At 40.2% G+C, this 16,143-nt stretch overlaps 1 protein-coding gene across 1 annotated transcript in view; it reads right to left on the minus strand.

The window, feature by feature from the left end:
• The window catches only part of LOC112558404, a 30,228-nt gene extending 15,652 nt beyond the window's left edge, over positions 1-14,576 (minus strand). Inside the window, exon 1 of the mRNA XM_025228896.1 lies at positions 14,336-14,576. The gene's annotated coding sequence lies outside the window, so the exon portion shown is untranslated. The remainder of the gene's footprint in view (positions 1-14,335) is intronic.
• Positions 14,577-16,143: the final 1,567 nt, after the last annotated feature.

Consider the following 16,143-nt stretch of genomic DNA (forward strand, 5'->3'; position numbering starts at 1 on the left):
GCACATGGTAAAAGAGTGTGGAAGGAAGAGGATGGAGGTAAATTACTGGGGGAAAAACACAACATACGTGCCTTTCAACCTTCGAGGTCCACATCACTTTAACCTTTGACATTAGTTTACCACGGCGTTCCAAACACGTCACTTCATATAAAAATAATTACAAAGGTTCGTTTTCTCTTATCAAAGACATTGCCTCTGCCTGTCTGTAGCCAGCGCTGATTTTAACGAGGTTCTTATGCATTCTTCTCGATATTTCACAACATTTGGACCAGGTTGTCCATAGTAAAAACAAGTCCTTGCACCGTGAACGGGTCCTCTGAGAGTCCGGCGAGTTCCTAACGTCTGGTCGACAATCAAATCAAAGCAAATTGAAATCTTCTAAAAGGAAAAAACTGTTCTTGGGTTGAAATTAATTATTTTTAAAGCTTGATTTAGCGCTAAATCGTGTTGCTCATTGTTAGCTTGGCTAGTTATGCATCGAACTGACTGGCTGACAGAGTGAAAGACAGAGAGAAAGACATGTATATAGACAAAGGGTCAAGCTGAACCGACAGTTTGTTGATGCTCACATGGTTTCTAGACTTATATCATCCTATGAAAGTCACTTTTGTGTCTGGTGTTTCGAGAATATTGAGATCTTGAACAGAACTTTTTTTAAAAGTCCCGTACTCTTCCTTTCTATCGATCATTTCTTCTTCCTTCTAAGTTCTGGAAAGCGAAACAAATTATGTTTAAGGTGTAAGTGATGCAGGAGCGCTTAAAATACCAAGCATCCAGGATGTGTAAATAACCCACTAAGCAGTAAATATAGTAAAAATAACTCTTTTCTTCTATCATCTCTCTATTTCCCGAAACAAAGACGGGTTTTCCTATTAAAAACTTCATCCTGACAGCCCCAGTGTGCAATCAAGAAGTACGTGTACTCAAAGACACGTCCGCTGGCGACAAGATGATCGTTGTAACCTTTGCTCTTCGCCCACCGTGTGTGAGTATACCTCGGCCCGAGGGTCAGGACTGCAAGTGATCTTACAAGTTTGTATCAAGATCAAAAATGTTCTGGGTTCTTATTTTTCTTTTCCTTTCCAGACTAGAAAGCAACAGAAAAGGGATCCTTCTCCCCATAAATGAGAAATGTCGTTCTGTTACACTGCTCGAGGGACATTTGCAAAGGTTCCTTGGTGACACCCAGGATGTCCGCCAGTAGACAATGGCGCCCGGCAGGAAATGTTGGCGCAAATTGTTAAAAGGTGAAGTGAAGGCACAGCTAAGATCTCCTTGCCAGCGACGAACAGAAACTTTGTGAAGATTTGCAATTTATTTCAAGTTGTTAGTATTTACACATGGGGGGAAAAGTTAGCTTGCTTAAGGTCACAAGGGTATCCTGTGTTGTATGCATGGGAGGCCTTTGTAGAGGACACAGATGTTTCGAACATCAATTTAATCTGCAAGTAACTTTTTGAATATTCACGTTCTTGCTCAGGATCAGTTGAAATTGTACTAAAACAAAATTTGTAATCTTTTATTTGATCAAATCCTAGTCATTAATAGTAAACAAGACATCCACAATACGAGTGTTTAGGAGTCAGCAAAATAATCATCCAAAAGAAAATACATGGGATGGATTGGTTTGGAGTTTAGTTGCTAGTCAAAAGCTATTTAAACATCAGGAGATGAACTACAAAGCAGATTCAAAAGTTTGCTTACTTTTTCTACTTAAATGTGAAATTCCACACCAGCTAAAGGGAAAGTAGGAGTACTGGAGGATTCTGGCTGAGACAACTCCTACAATACTAACCAGTATTAGCCAGTATCTTCACGATATAGTAGATATGTGGCAAGCCTTCTATGTTCAGAAAAGATTCATCAAAGAAAAAGAATGTTCTAACATGAGTACAGAGTTTGCAGAGCATCACCTCCATCACGAAGTGAGCAAAGGGAAGAAATACAGGAGTCGTGACACGTGCGCACACGCACTCACGCACACACGCAATCAAGCACACAGATGGGAGAAGAAAAGAGGGAACAGCAGGAGAGAGATATGAAGGGACTTCTGTGTGAGGCGGGTCCTTCGTCTCCCTGACTGTGGGCTCTTCCCTTTTTTTCTGTAATTGTCGTCACCGGCGGGAGCCTGTTGGCCGTTTCCTACGGGGGCGTCTTAATGTCTTGTGTCGCCTCCATATTGCTGAGCTACTGCAGTCTGTGAGTCTTGTGTTTGTTTTGTTTCAGCCATAGCTATGTTTCCGAACGCATTTGCTGAATATAACATGATATGAATGTGAGATGAACACTTCGCTCAAAGTTTTATACATTACTCTACCCGTCACATCTTTTTCTTCCGTCTTTCCTTCTTCCTTGGCATTTCATTTTTCTTTAACTGTCTCTTTCTTTTTTTAGTACACACATCTATAATGTACTCTGTTTCTTTGCGTTCTTTAGGTAAGGAATTAAAAATATGTCAATAGACAGCCATTCAGCCAAAGAGACTTATACATAAAGAAAACAAAATGAAACAGAAAGGGAGAAAAATCCTGATTGCTCTGTGTAAAAAAAGTGCATTGTCCGACCACATTAGTCGACGCAGGATGCGACCGAAGGGCATCGCCATGCGAACTGGCTCCACACGAGATATCTTTCAGCCTGCGGGCGCTGTAATGGCACAGAGGCTGCCTGTCACATCCAGATATGTGTAATCGGAATCTTCAATAAAGATGAACTTTATTCCCTGCAGGCAAATCTGCTTTCTGCGCTTGTGTAATGCATGCAACGTATTTTAACGTAGCTTCGCCAGCTTTTACTTGGTGTTGTAGCCAGGAAGGTGTGTGGCAGTCTAAAACAATCTTTTTTAAACTTGCAAATAGCTTATATTGGATGTAGATGGCTACAAAAGATAAAGTCTTTCTGAGTGCAAGTGTGCCTGTGTGTGTGTGTGTTTTTTTAAACTTGAGGATTCTCGTTTTTCTTGAGAACATCATAGGAGTTCTGGTGGCCCAGCACATTTGAACCCTCAACATTTAAACTAAAAACTGTTTCTCCATTATTTAGTCACCTTAGCCCGCAAAGCAGGGCAAACCTACATCAAAAATAAAATGAAATTTGAGTTTCAAATAAAACAAAACTTTAACCAGAGTTTTGGTTAAGTCATGGTTCAGTCTTTGCACTTTCAGAGCTTTAATTTTATATCTAGATAAACTTCATGCATTGTGGTCGCTCATCAATAATGATCTCCATTTTCATGCCTGCATTTTTGTCCAGGATGTTGCCTTGTACAAGACAGTGCTTGCCCCATGGCGTCCCCTTACATCGGACATTATTTAATGAAATCTGTTTTAAATTAAATAAGTAATAAAGTAATAGATAAGCAATTGAACAATTTTATTCGTTCAATTAAGCCTTCTTTATTCATCAAAACCAGATTCTTGACTTCTCAAACACTGCTTGGTGATTCATCAAAACCAATCCCTTATTACTTAGCCTTGTTTCATGACCTATAAAATTCAGATCCTGGTCCCCGTTTTTGCCCTCAAAAAGCCACATACATATATTGTTATCTGTTCATAGCGGAAACTGCACAGATCCGCCGGCAATACCCTACTATTCCTTTTCTGCCAATAATGCTACAAACCTGGCTTACAGGACGATCTGTGGTCTTTTGAGTAGAAGAGGAATATTGTCATTAGTCTCGACATAAATACCGGCGAGGAAACTAGGCAAAGAAAAGACGCTTTGAACTTTCAAAGAAATCCCTCCCACCCCCATTGGTTTCAAACTATAAAACCTTTTAAGCACGACCCTCTTCCCCTCGAGGTCCGCGATCTGGAAGCTACTTGGATGACTCCAGTAATTTCCGGTTTTCTCAGCTACGACGGAAAAGGAATGTGCAATACTCTACACCAGCGTAACAACTCCTCTCTTCAAAAGGACATTTACTGGTGTCTGAGTTTCTTCTAGCATTTGGTCCTGGACCGTCTGTTAATTTCTATCGGTTCGACATGCGGATAGGAAAGTATTTGTTCTGTTGAAAGAAAAGACTCATCTCTTGCCGAATCATTAAGTCAAGAAGGGACGTTGGCTTTGATGTTTGACATGCACATCGTACACGATGAACCACTTTGAGCGACGATTGAGCAGACGATCGAGGTTCCTTTTGACTGAAGATATTTCCACAACATTCAAGAAAAGTCCAACATTTCTATAGGTGGAGATACATCTCTCAAAGTGAATATAATTTGTATCCTTTATTTGGTAAACGGAAAAGTCTGAATATTAATGCCTTGTGGGTGTCATAGCCTTTCGGTTAGCCAGAATAAAGGATGTTTCAAAATCATTCTTTGCCGTAGCTCGTGTCAGGACCGATACTAGTTGATTGTGTCCTTTTGTGGACTGTGAGGCAGTTGCTGTGTTTGTGAGTGTGGAAGAGGAAACAAGCAAAGAAGTATGTGCATATGTCGTATGTGCATATGGAGAGGATAGGCCTGATTATTCTTCCTTTTGCTTTGTCTCTTCCATCATATTATTGCGAGTGTAGAGTCACTTGGTAAATAAACTTCTTAAACGAAAGTCAACACGAACTGATATTTTACTGAATCACTTTGGTAAATCTCTGGCACCTTTTCGACGCTTAGAAGCAACAGATAAGCAAACATCTTAGCGAAAAATAAAGAGAAAAGTTCTCTGATACGAAAAGACAAAGTTGAAAGAAGTCGTCCTCATAGACACTATTAACAAAAATAAATAAATAAATAAATAAAATAAAATAAAAATAGAAAACCAAGTGTCCATAACGAATTATTTTCACAAAGGGGGTAATGGATAACGCGACCTAACGCGAATAACAGGAAACCTAAATTCTTTTATTCTTTATGCTTTTGTGTTTGGCCTGTCGATAGATTTTTGAATAGCAGATTTATCTTTGCATAAACTTTTTTCTCTGCTCTTTCTCAAATAGCAACTGAATTTTCAACATGTTGCCTTGTGGTCGCTATGTGTGAAATATCTGATGGCAGAACGCTATGGTAGGTTTCAGTTCCAACTACAATGGACACAAGAAAATGCAACACCTTCCTTGAACATGATCTGATAACAGCATAGATGGTTGTGTATCTCACATCCGCATTTCCTGCGGAACAATAAGTACTTATATACAGTAAGTATACTCTGCTCAATATTGTTCTGTTCACATAAGAATAAGACATTTTAACAAAACAGACAAACTATTTTATGTCCAACAATAAGTTGCCTGAGGGAGAAAATCTATGCACGAAGAGGAAACAGATTTTTATGAAAGTTTGTTCTTATTCCACCCTGTTACACTGATGGACTGCATAACAAAGAGATATAAGGCAGACGCTCGTTAGCATACTAACCAGTCCTCTCTCTATCTCTCTGTTTCTTAATGGAAGGTAATGTAGTCGACTACTTCCGATATCTGTAATAATGGGTAATGTCTCTATATGGACACTGATGTAAAAGCACCATGTCCAGAAAAAGAGGTTGTAGCGAAATTCCATGTGTCGTGTGGATGGTGAATTGTATCACAGTCATCTGCTTCTATTAGTTGGAGCCCTGCAAGTAAGATGAGTGACGGTCTGTATGCATCCTATATATATAATATGTACCCGCGTGCCTACCCTTTTAGTAAGTCTGTTTTAGATGGTCGCATAGTGACGGCAGTAGCAGTAGCATAACAGTTATATAACGTGACAGTATTAAATTATTTTGCAAAATATTCTAGAGTATGCATATGCCCCTGAAAGTTTCTCCTTGAGCAGCACTTGCTTCCACTTAATTTCCACAAACTTCTGGGCTGCGCACAATTTGCACTGCACGCAACGCTGTCTTCACGAACAACAGGCAGTGAGCAAAAAAAAAAGGAAAATAATAATTATTAGAGAAATTCAGATTTTAACCATCGATGTCACTTCGTTCACATCTCTGTCTAATTTCAGCATCATGCTTGTAGGCCATGTGCATGCACGCAGAAGTTAAAAGTTAGATACAGATCTTTCATTTTAGCCAAGTTTTTAAAGCCAACGCCAATGACAAACAAACCAGATAATTATTATTTTTATTTTAATGAGTGTTTATTAAACTTTGGCATTGATGCTATCTTTCTATTTTTAACACACTTTTAGATGACGTCATGGTGAGGTCATGTGACGTGGGAAATCGTTACAAAATCGTTACCAGTTGGTGGAATTGTTTAATTTCCCGTCTTACTGACAGGTCGTGCCTGGCTGTCTCAGCTCGCACCCATTATGCCCAACCTCCTCCACTCCCCAAACGCACACACATACGCACTAGATGTTGACTGTAATTCGGTTGACGCGTGGAAGCAAAACCTCGCACGAAGAGAGAAAGAAAGAGGAAGAGAGATGCAGGAAATTAAACAGAAAAACTTCTTCCATGCAGTTTCACTCTTTGGTGAAACGTGCCAGACTTTGTTCCACAACTGGCCTGCACCTTGATCAGTCCCTGCACGCGGCAAGTTCTTCATGGCAAGTAAACAGTTGCCATGGTGAAGGACGCCTTTGTCCCGGCCACGTTGCTCACAGTTCCCACAGTTAATGAACCCTATAACCAGCCTCGTATCGACTGGTGCTCATCTTATCTCTCAAGCGTTGGGTATATTCCTTCAAATGGCGTTCTCTATTCCTGTTTTGTTATTCCAGTTACGTCCCTGTAAAAATATTATATATCCGCGGCCCAGTACAATGAAGGCATTTGCATCAATAACCAGCCTCCAGTTTTTCACACGGCGTGGAACATGTTTTAACACCACATAAAAAGACGGTTTATGAGGCGCCTTCACATGATTGTGATGTTCGTAAAGCTGAAGGCGCCATGAACGTTGTTTGTTGAGTGAAACGATTGTTTACAATGTTCGAGAGAAATTTCATGTATTTATAATGAAACGGCCACGGGGAAAGATTTATTCTGTAGATAAAGGAAGATGCATTAATTTTCTAATATTTGTTGCTATGTGTTGTATTAGACTTGGTCGGTGGTACATGGTTTGAAATTTCATTTATTTAAACCAAAAAAGATGGCTTCCCAATGACGAACTAGCAGTACTCGTGTTCACAGTTATGATCATGAACGCATATCGGGAACATTTCTGACATCATCAGCACACCACCTCCCTTCTGTTCAAGTACACTGTTACTAATTGTTGCAAGTTAGCCAATTATTTCTGTGTTATTTCTCACTTGGACACCAAGTCATGTGAAGAGGTTGGCTGCCCAGAGTTCATTTCTCGTCTCGAGGAGCATCCAAGAATGAATCATCTTGTAGTTTCTGTTGTTTTAACGATATTCAGTCATTCTCAAACATCCTCGTTCCCTAGTCCCCCATTCCCTTCAGCGTTATCCTCATCCAGTACTTAATAACATGGTCTTTTAATGTTGTCCAGCTAGTGTTGTCTTAGTAAAGTCGTCTTAACAGTAGTAACAGTTATTTATAGCCACAGCATTATCAATATTACGAAATGCACGGCCAATACCTTTCTTACAAATAATATGTTGTCACTACCTTCTAAATCCATCTCCACCTACAACCTTTGATACATTTGTTCAAGCCTTTGTTCTTTTAACAAATCTTTTCACCATGAATGCATTCCAAAACGCATCCGGCTGAGGATTGTGCGATCACTCCCACACCCTGTCAGTCAGGTGATCAAACAGCCGATGGCATTGATGGCCGGAGGCTGCGGCGTGCGCAAGTGGTCGACAGCTCTTATATCTGGTGCCACAAGAGGCATGACACATTGATCACACCCACTCAAAGACTCCATGGCAGGAGAGCTGAAGACCAAGTGTCCCGAGAGCATCCAAGTTCTTGAAAAAGTCAGCAGGTACACGAGTAGACTTCACAAATAATGTCCATCAATTATTTTTTGCTGTTGTCATGGCTGCTTAATTTTTACATAAAAGACATCAGGTGCAAAGAAAGATATAACAAATAAAGTCAGTCATGTTTTTCCCTTTTTTATCGTATTGTTTTCGATTGTTTATACAGTTTGAAGACTATATTTGTTTTAGCTCTTTAATGTTTAGTAACTTTAGATACAAAAACAACTCGATAGTTTTGAAAAATCTTGTGGATATCCTATAGATACTTCATGTGTAGCACAGAGACACGCAGACATAGAACTTACATAAAAGGAGACCATAAACAAGAGATGCAAAGCCCTGACAGGCAGTTAGAGAATGAGAGACGACATCAGTGGAAGAAGTCTAAAAGTGAACAGAACAGAAACGTGTCCAATGAATACAGACATGTAGACATGTAACTGAGCGAAACATGAGTCGTTCAGCATTCAATAAAACCTCTCCTGACTTTCTATATTGGTTTGTCACGTTCTGGCGTTAGGCCTAGTCATCTGCAACGTGTTGACGTGACGAGTTCGTCTGCGCTTATTCATCGACGAAGCCCGCCAATTCCACGAGCCTACTGTGGAATAAGGGGCAAACAGCTTCCTCCAGACCTGATGTCGTTAATGATGGCATTTGTCTGCTCTTGGCATCGAGTCTGATTATGATTGAGAGACGCGTGCAGACTGAATAATTCGCATCCAAAGGGAATTAATGAGTGTGCGGGAGGTTATAGATTAGAAAGTCGGTAGAAAGGCGTGAACATTCTTCCCGAACACTGATTTCGAGAGAAAAACTCCAGAAAAGTCTCTATGACTTTTGGACCTGACAATAAGGCGATAAGCAAGAAAAGATTTCCACAGGTCTGAACTAGTTCATAAGAACAGCATCCTGGTATCTAACAATCCCCCGAGCGAGCGCATTCCCAAAGGGGTAACAAGTTTATCCTGAGCAAATGCTGAAGTTCTGCTCGGGTTTTCTTCAAGGGTCTATTGACGGGAAGGAAAGAGCCCATTGCATTTATCCTGCACAAATATCGGGGTTAGGCAAAGACGGAGTGGCTCACTGAACCTGCACACGTGTCTTTGGCCGGAAACAATGAAAATGTCGCGTTTATTCACGCAAATGCCGACTTTTGGCGAGGGAAAAATACGTGCGGTTCTTCCTTCCCTGCCACTGCTCGCTCTGTCTGTGAAATGATTGCTGGATCCTCATCCTGTCTTCTAACCTCATCTGTCTTCACTGCGCTCTTGCTGCTGCTGGCCACTTAACATTTATTTGTATCTCCCATAACACTTTTATTTTCTCTTCTTATAAATAACAACGCACACGAGCAGTGTCTTTGTATGTCTCCTGTACATTATCTCAAACTTGTGATTAGACCAGACTTTCTAAACCAATACGTCCACTCCCTAGTGCCCGAGAATTTGTAGCACCATAAATAACATTATTGCTTAAATTGTATTCTCATTGCTTTCTGTGGGCAAAATCGGCAATTTTATACGAGTCTGGTTATTTTAGCTATATCCGGCAGTGATTGCACGTAGTTACAATCAGAAGGACTTGGACAAAGAAGACAGTTAAATCTTTAATGATGCTGCATTGTGTTCATTGTTCTTCCATTCTATCTGAACCAACATCCATCTTTTCTCTTGATTGTGGATATGATAATATGCTGTAACATTTGAGTTAAAAATATAAAAGCTCTCCCCCTTTTTGTCTGTTTGAAATGACATAAGAATCTAAACTTAGGGCAATACTATAACTCCCTAAGCTCTTTCCCACATTCCTGATTGCGGTTCTTTTCATGGCGAAAACTTCGCTTCTTTAGTGAATTGTGCAGCACGAAGGACAGCCGAGGACTAGTAGTATAAGTTTGTCTTTCCGTTTAACCCGCTTTTGCATCAAGCACTTGTAGTGCAGTGTCTATAATTTCTCTCTGTCCTGGTCCTTTTGAAGCCTGGGAATGTGTGCGGAGACTAATGGGACCGGAAGCTGGAGTGAGTCGTCCAGCATCTCCTCTGCCCACGGACGCGTGGCGCCTGCTCGTGGCTTCAGAACATCGCAGCATGGCACCCAATACTTTAAGTACCATTCACGGTTCTCGGGTAGGCGCTTTGTGCCAGTATTGCCAAGAAAAAAAAAATGGAACAGAAAAAAATTGAAGGACTTTGTGCCAATTGCTCATAAGTTGGCAGATTGCGACACATCAGAATGCCTTTCACAGCCTTTCACACAAACAGTAAGAAATAGTACAATAGTTCTTTGCTGTTTCCCGGGCTACCACAGAACAAACATATGAAACGTTGATTAGAATAGACAGAAGGAGCAGAGATGGAGGAAGAGAGAAAGAATAGAGGGAAATAAAAAAAAGAAGTAGACAAAGGAAGAGTAGGAGATGTGAATGAAAAAGCAGGAAAAACTGACTATGATGAAATACTTGAGCAAGTGGACTATATTTACTGATAATTTACAAAGAGTAATGCGCAACAAATTTTCACTGTAATAGTAATATTGAGGCTCAATAACCGATTGATATATTGATGATAATGTTGAATACTCAATTTTCAATACTTTGATGCATTCTAAATTTCAGACAGATTTTCGCATTTCTAAATAAACAATTTCCGTTTTGTCCAAGACCAGTGAATGAAAGAGAAATCAATGATTGCACTATTTGCATCGTTAGGTGTTTGTGTGTCCCGCTGATCGCAATTCCAAACATATCAGTACATCCCCAAACGATAACGATTCTATTTTTTTAAAAAAAAACAACCTTGATGATGGATGCTGTTGGGTAAGTAGATAGTCGGCCAATTTTCCCCTGTACAAGTTGCAGTGATCAAGTCACAGATGCTGACAGGTATATACTTCATTCACTCTCTCTCTCTATCTCATAAGCCGTATGCTTGGGGCAAATGTACGAACACGCCTGTTGGTGTTTACACATACTAGTGAGGAATATGTCTATATTGAACCTTACTCTGAAATACACATTTTTTTTCATAAAAAATTGGTGCAAAGGTATTGAAACTGAATGAAAATGTATGCTTACACCTAAAACTGTGCAAGCCATCCACAAAAGTTTATAGTAAAATAAAAAGCTAGGTGACTTGCCCCTTGTGTCAGTGCTGGGGATAGCTGTGTCCGGGGATTCGAACTAGCAGGCCATTACAAGGCTAACTTTGTGGTTTAAGACATGGTAAGGTTGTCGGTCATATTCACTTTGTTCAAACCTATTCGTTTTAAAGTTACTTGTGGATATTGGTTAGAAATACAATTTCCTCAGACCTCACTTGTTTCTCAGAGGGGAAAGTCGGGTGAGCGGTTAAAGGCAAGTAGCAACCGGGCAAGAGAGAGCAGTTTGAAAAAGAAGTTACTGCTATAACGGAACCGAAAACGGGCTTTAAGGTACACTTAGTAGATACTAACATTTTCGAATAAAAGTGTTTAAATGTCGTCGTTTTAGATACTGCCTTTTATGAGTTCTGCCCTTGCGGGATTATGCTTACGTCTGAATAAGTAAATAAAGAAGCGAACTATAATATTTTCTTTATTTAAAAGCAGAATTTTTTTTGCCTTTTGCAAACGGGATTGTTTGATTATTTGATGTATAATTGACGCACAAAGTTGTTAGAGTGAAGAAACCTTGAGTTTAAGTTATAGTATAAGAAATACAAATAAGACTTACTCATTTGTAATTTCAACCTCTACTTATTCTATGTTTCGATGACAATGATTATACGACGACGACGACGACGACGATGATGATGATGATGACGACGACGACGACGACGATGATGATGGTGGGATTTATATAGCGCATTTTTTCAGACGAAGTCATACTCCATACGTTTTACAGACATGGGCAGTAGGAAATAAGGTTATGTTCTGGAAACGGACATTTCAATCAAGCAGGACATAAACTCACATGCCCATTGCATATAAATATATACATAGTAAAGTATTTTTGATTTAAATTTATCCTTTTGTACACAGTTTTGTGCACACAAACCACACAGTGCAAGCCCAAACTCTTGCCCTCCCCTCTGGCATCCCTTTCAAGTAATCACTTAAAATTCACTTGATCTTTGCTGAAAACAGCATTGTCTGCGTCCAACATATGAGATTTCAATTATTACATTTAGGCGCTGTGTTTAAAGACGCATTTTGCCCATTTAATGGATTTCTAGCGCAGGTCGCCCACAAGAAGCGATATTGGCCCGGCATCAAATGGCCAAATATGGACGCGTGGTTCTTGTAATGTTGCTGAGTGCCGTGCGAGAAAAACTTCAGGACATTAATGCACACCACAGCTCGGGGAACATAAGCCCGCTCTGGTGGCTGATGTCCTGTGGGATATATTGTTTCACAAATCACAGATGAGCTGGAGTACACACATTGATGGGAGAGGAACGCCAGCATTTTCTCTGTGCGAAACAACTGGGTGGCGGGTACCCCGAACAGTTTTTCCCCCCAACCGTGCGATAACCGTCTGCTGGCCCTCCATTAGACCAGGGCCCGGGTGCACGCCACTTCGCTAGGCGCAAGCTGGATGGCTGACGATGGACTGATTAGGATACGTGAGTTTTTTTAGCTGACTGCTATGTTTTAGCCATCAAGCTAGCACCTAGCGAGGGTCTGTGCTTCTGGCCTCAGGACAAACGCTTTCTGAGGACGCCCACGCCTCGTGCAGCGTTTAAGTGAACGCTTGTGAATGTAGTTTCTGCTTGTGACGTCATCTCGGCACCATAATTCATAATTCTGTCTTCCTTAATTCATTCTCTTTTTTTTTCAAAGAGAGCTTAATTCAAAGGAAAAAATAAAATATTTCTTTTGAAATAACGTGTCTTTAACTTCACATGGATTAATCTCATCGGATATGTTACTCAAAAATCAACATTTCTGTTACACGTGGAAAGTCTGTGTAATATTGCGGTTTTGCATACTTTTGCTAACATCCTGCGTTGTACCTGTATGAAAGGACAGAGGTCACTTCTGTGTGTGTGATTCAGAGGACACGTGACTTACAAGGATGGGGATGGAGGTTTGCGTGATCCGGGCTTCAACTCGCCCTCTTGCCCTGAACGATGATTCGCATCTTACATTCGCGTCCACGTGGCAATCAAAAGAATTAGCGAGCCAGCTTTTAGCTGTGTTGGTTTAAATTACAAATATTACAAATTAAGTTCTCAAATTTACAAATAATTGTGAGCGCTGGTTTTGTCTAATGATTTTTCAACGACAAAGGCTTAAACCTGCATTAACGAGCCCACATAAAATCCGAGAGGAAATATGAAACACATGTTTATAAAGTGAAAACAGTGAACTTCTCTTGACTGAGGAGCTCTCTCTAAATCGAACTCCCTTTCCCTCAAACTCATTTAAGTCTTTGAAATATCTCTGCATCATGTCGCTTTATTTTCCAAAGAATTTTAACATTTTAACCTTTTTGTCTCTATAATTATTTCACACATGGATGGATTTATTTGTTTACAGTAAAATAACATGAGACTAATGCATTTCAACAAAGTTGTTTTTATGCTTCCAAGGAAACTTCTCCATGTCCGACAGTTGGCGCAACGTTTAAACTCGTCACCAACAGAGACCGACTATCATGGGTACAGATCGTTTTCGTGTACGTTTGGTGTTTTTCTCTCTTCGTGTGGCACCCGGTTCGAAGACCTGCTGCTTTACCTTAGTTATTGGCTTGGTATTGCTTTTCCCTGTCTCAGATACCTGACTACCCGCTTTACACACCACGCTACAATAACTTCGAAAAAAAAGCAGTCACAGTTTAAGATCTTGGAAATCCTGCATTTTCATTGAGGACCATAAAAACACACATCAAAAGGTGTGGTAAGCATGGAAAACTGAAATTAGCCGCCGGGAGCACTACTTAAAAGTTTCAGTAAACATCATAGGATTGCTGGAAAGAGTAAATACGATATTTAAACTCTTTATAAAATTATTTCACTAGGTGCCTAGTTAGCCTGAAGCAGACAAACCTTCACACTAAGAATTTTTCCTCACTCCTTATCTCTTTCTCACTCCATCTTTATATATATATATACATTTAGTATGGTGGTATATCTGGAAACGGATCCAGTATATCACAGAAAGTGCGAAATGAATTAATAATACGCTTTAAGTTCAAGTAATAAAAGTCAACTCGAAAATTAACAGAAATTCATTGTGCCCTGTTTTGTAAGTTTTTGTATGGTTTAAATAGAAGAATAATAACAGAGTTGGAAAACGGTTAACGTGTGTACTTGGTGTTCCAGACAGTTTCTAGCATTTCTAGAGTGTCAGTTATGACAGTTTCCAGCTTTGACACATGGACATGAAGTTCATTCTGCTCACGAATGTAATAGTCATGAAACTTCGTGTAACTTCAAACCTAGAGATGCAAGCAAACACAACAAGCTAGGGTACACCTATCAAACTCTTACTGACGTTAGCCTTACCTTGGGATGAATCGTCGCGAGCTGTCTGGAAGGTTGGCGCGGGTGTTTCTGGGAACTTTGAAGACTTTGATAAACTCTGGCGGCAGAATGGTGGGCCGTCCGAACTTTTAGGAAGCGAAGCAGTTGGCTCTCTCTATCAGATAGCTGTTTGTCTCTCTTGCTTCGTTTCTGTCACTGAGGATGGGAGGCTCTGCCTTCCGTTGGTCTTCTGTCCTTGTCTCGCGTCCCGCACTCCATTTTGCTTCTAATATAATGCGTCGCGCCCTCCCATTGGTCGACGACGCCTACTCCTACATGCAAATGAGCACGTGCTGGGGACGAATATTGCAATGACCACACGGACGGAGGCACAAGCCGCCCTCATAACACGTGCGCGCGCGCTCCTGGTCCCACGCGCATGCACAGAAGCTCGATGGGTGGGCTGTTGATTAACGGATATTCTTTTTTTTTTCTTTCGTCACCTGAAAGATCGATGCTGTAGCCAGCTAACCAAGGGAGGGGTTGTGGAGGGGAGCAGACGTACGCAAGAACCAACGCTCTCAGCCAACAAGTCTCGAAAAGTCAGAGGTCGTCTTGCGAGTACACTTGCATTGCAATGAGTCGCCACGCTAAACAGACAATGTCCATCTTTCAGGAGGAACATACAGCGGTTTTGCAGCTTCCCCCTACTTCAAATATAAAATCCTTTTTATCTATGGTTCGCGAATATCTATTTAAAATCGTTTAAAATGTTGAATTACAAGTTTTCTTCCACCTGTTTTTTTTTTATATGTGCGTTTGTGAATTGCAGTCTTAGTAAATTTTTAGAAAATTCAATGAGATGAAAATACCAGATAAGCGATAATATACATGATCGTAGGTCATTCCAGTACTGTCTGTTATAGATAACAACAGTCAACAGGCAGGAACAGAGAGGAATGAAAATATTTAAATGAAGGTACCATAAACACTTAGTAATTTCTTTCAGTCTTTGTGATAAGATCAAGCAGAAAATTAGTTATGTGACATTTTCTTGCCTTTTCTATACAAGTTTCTGTTGCTCTCTTGTTCAGTCCTATCGTTGGGAGTCTATCATCGCCGGCTGTTTTCATACAAACCGTATTTGCACTTCTTTAATGGTGTTATAATGAAGAAAGAACAAAGCGTTGACCATACATTTTGTTTGTTGGCTGCCACAAAAAAGATTGAATGAATATTGATAGCAGCGTACTTCAACTGTTCTTTCGTTTTTTCACAGGTCAATGAGTCGGCTTGACAAATCGTCATTTACAGGAACTGCCACCTCTTAATGCCAGTAAAAAGAAAAAAAACACGAGAAAAGATGTTTTTGCGTAACATCTGTCTCACTAGTTAGAAATTAACTGTCAGCTCAGCATCCCGTCAATGACTCGGTGACTACATTTATTCCAAGGTGTACTACCTGTATACGTACAGGTTAGTGGAAGGTGAGATGTCCATCAGTTGTAAGAGTCAGAGATATAAATCGTGAAATTTGTCGCATAAGAAGTATCTAAGGTGCATCCTGATACAAGATCTTCTACTCATTACCTTTAACTATGATTCCTTTTTGTTGTATATTTCTTTTATTTTAATATATTTCATTACAAGCTTTTCAAGCCTAGCTTTCTCCACTGGACTAACAAAACAACTTGTAGTATTTTTAAACATTCAACAGAACAAACCGCCATGACAGTTCCTCTGTTTTCATTTCTTTTAATCGTGCCAGGAGACTGAACTGGAGCCCGCCACAGTGGAGACTGATTACTGCGGGGCTGTGAAGCAGAACTGTTTCTGTGTTTCTCGAGTTT

This window comes from Pomacea canaliculata, linkage group LG2, assembly GCF_003073045.1.
Source record: "Pomacea canaliculata isolate SZHN2017 linkage group LG2, ASM307304v1, whole genome shotgun sequence".
Lineage (NCBI taxonomy): Eukaryota > Metazoa > Mollusca > Gastropoda > Architaenioglossa > Ampullariidae > Pomacea > Pomacea canaliculata.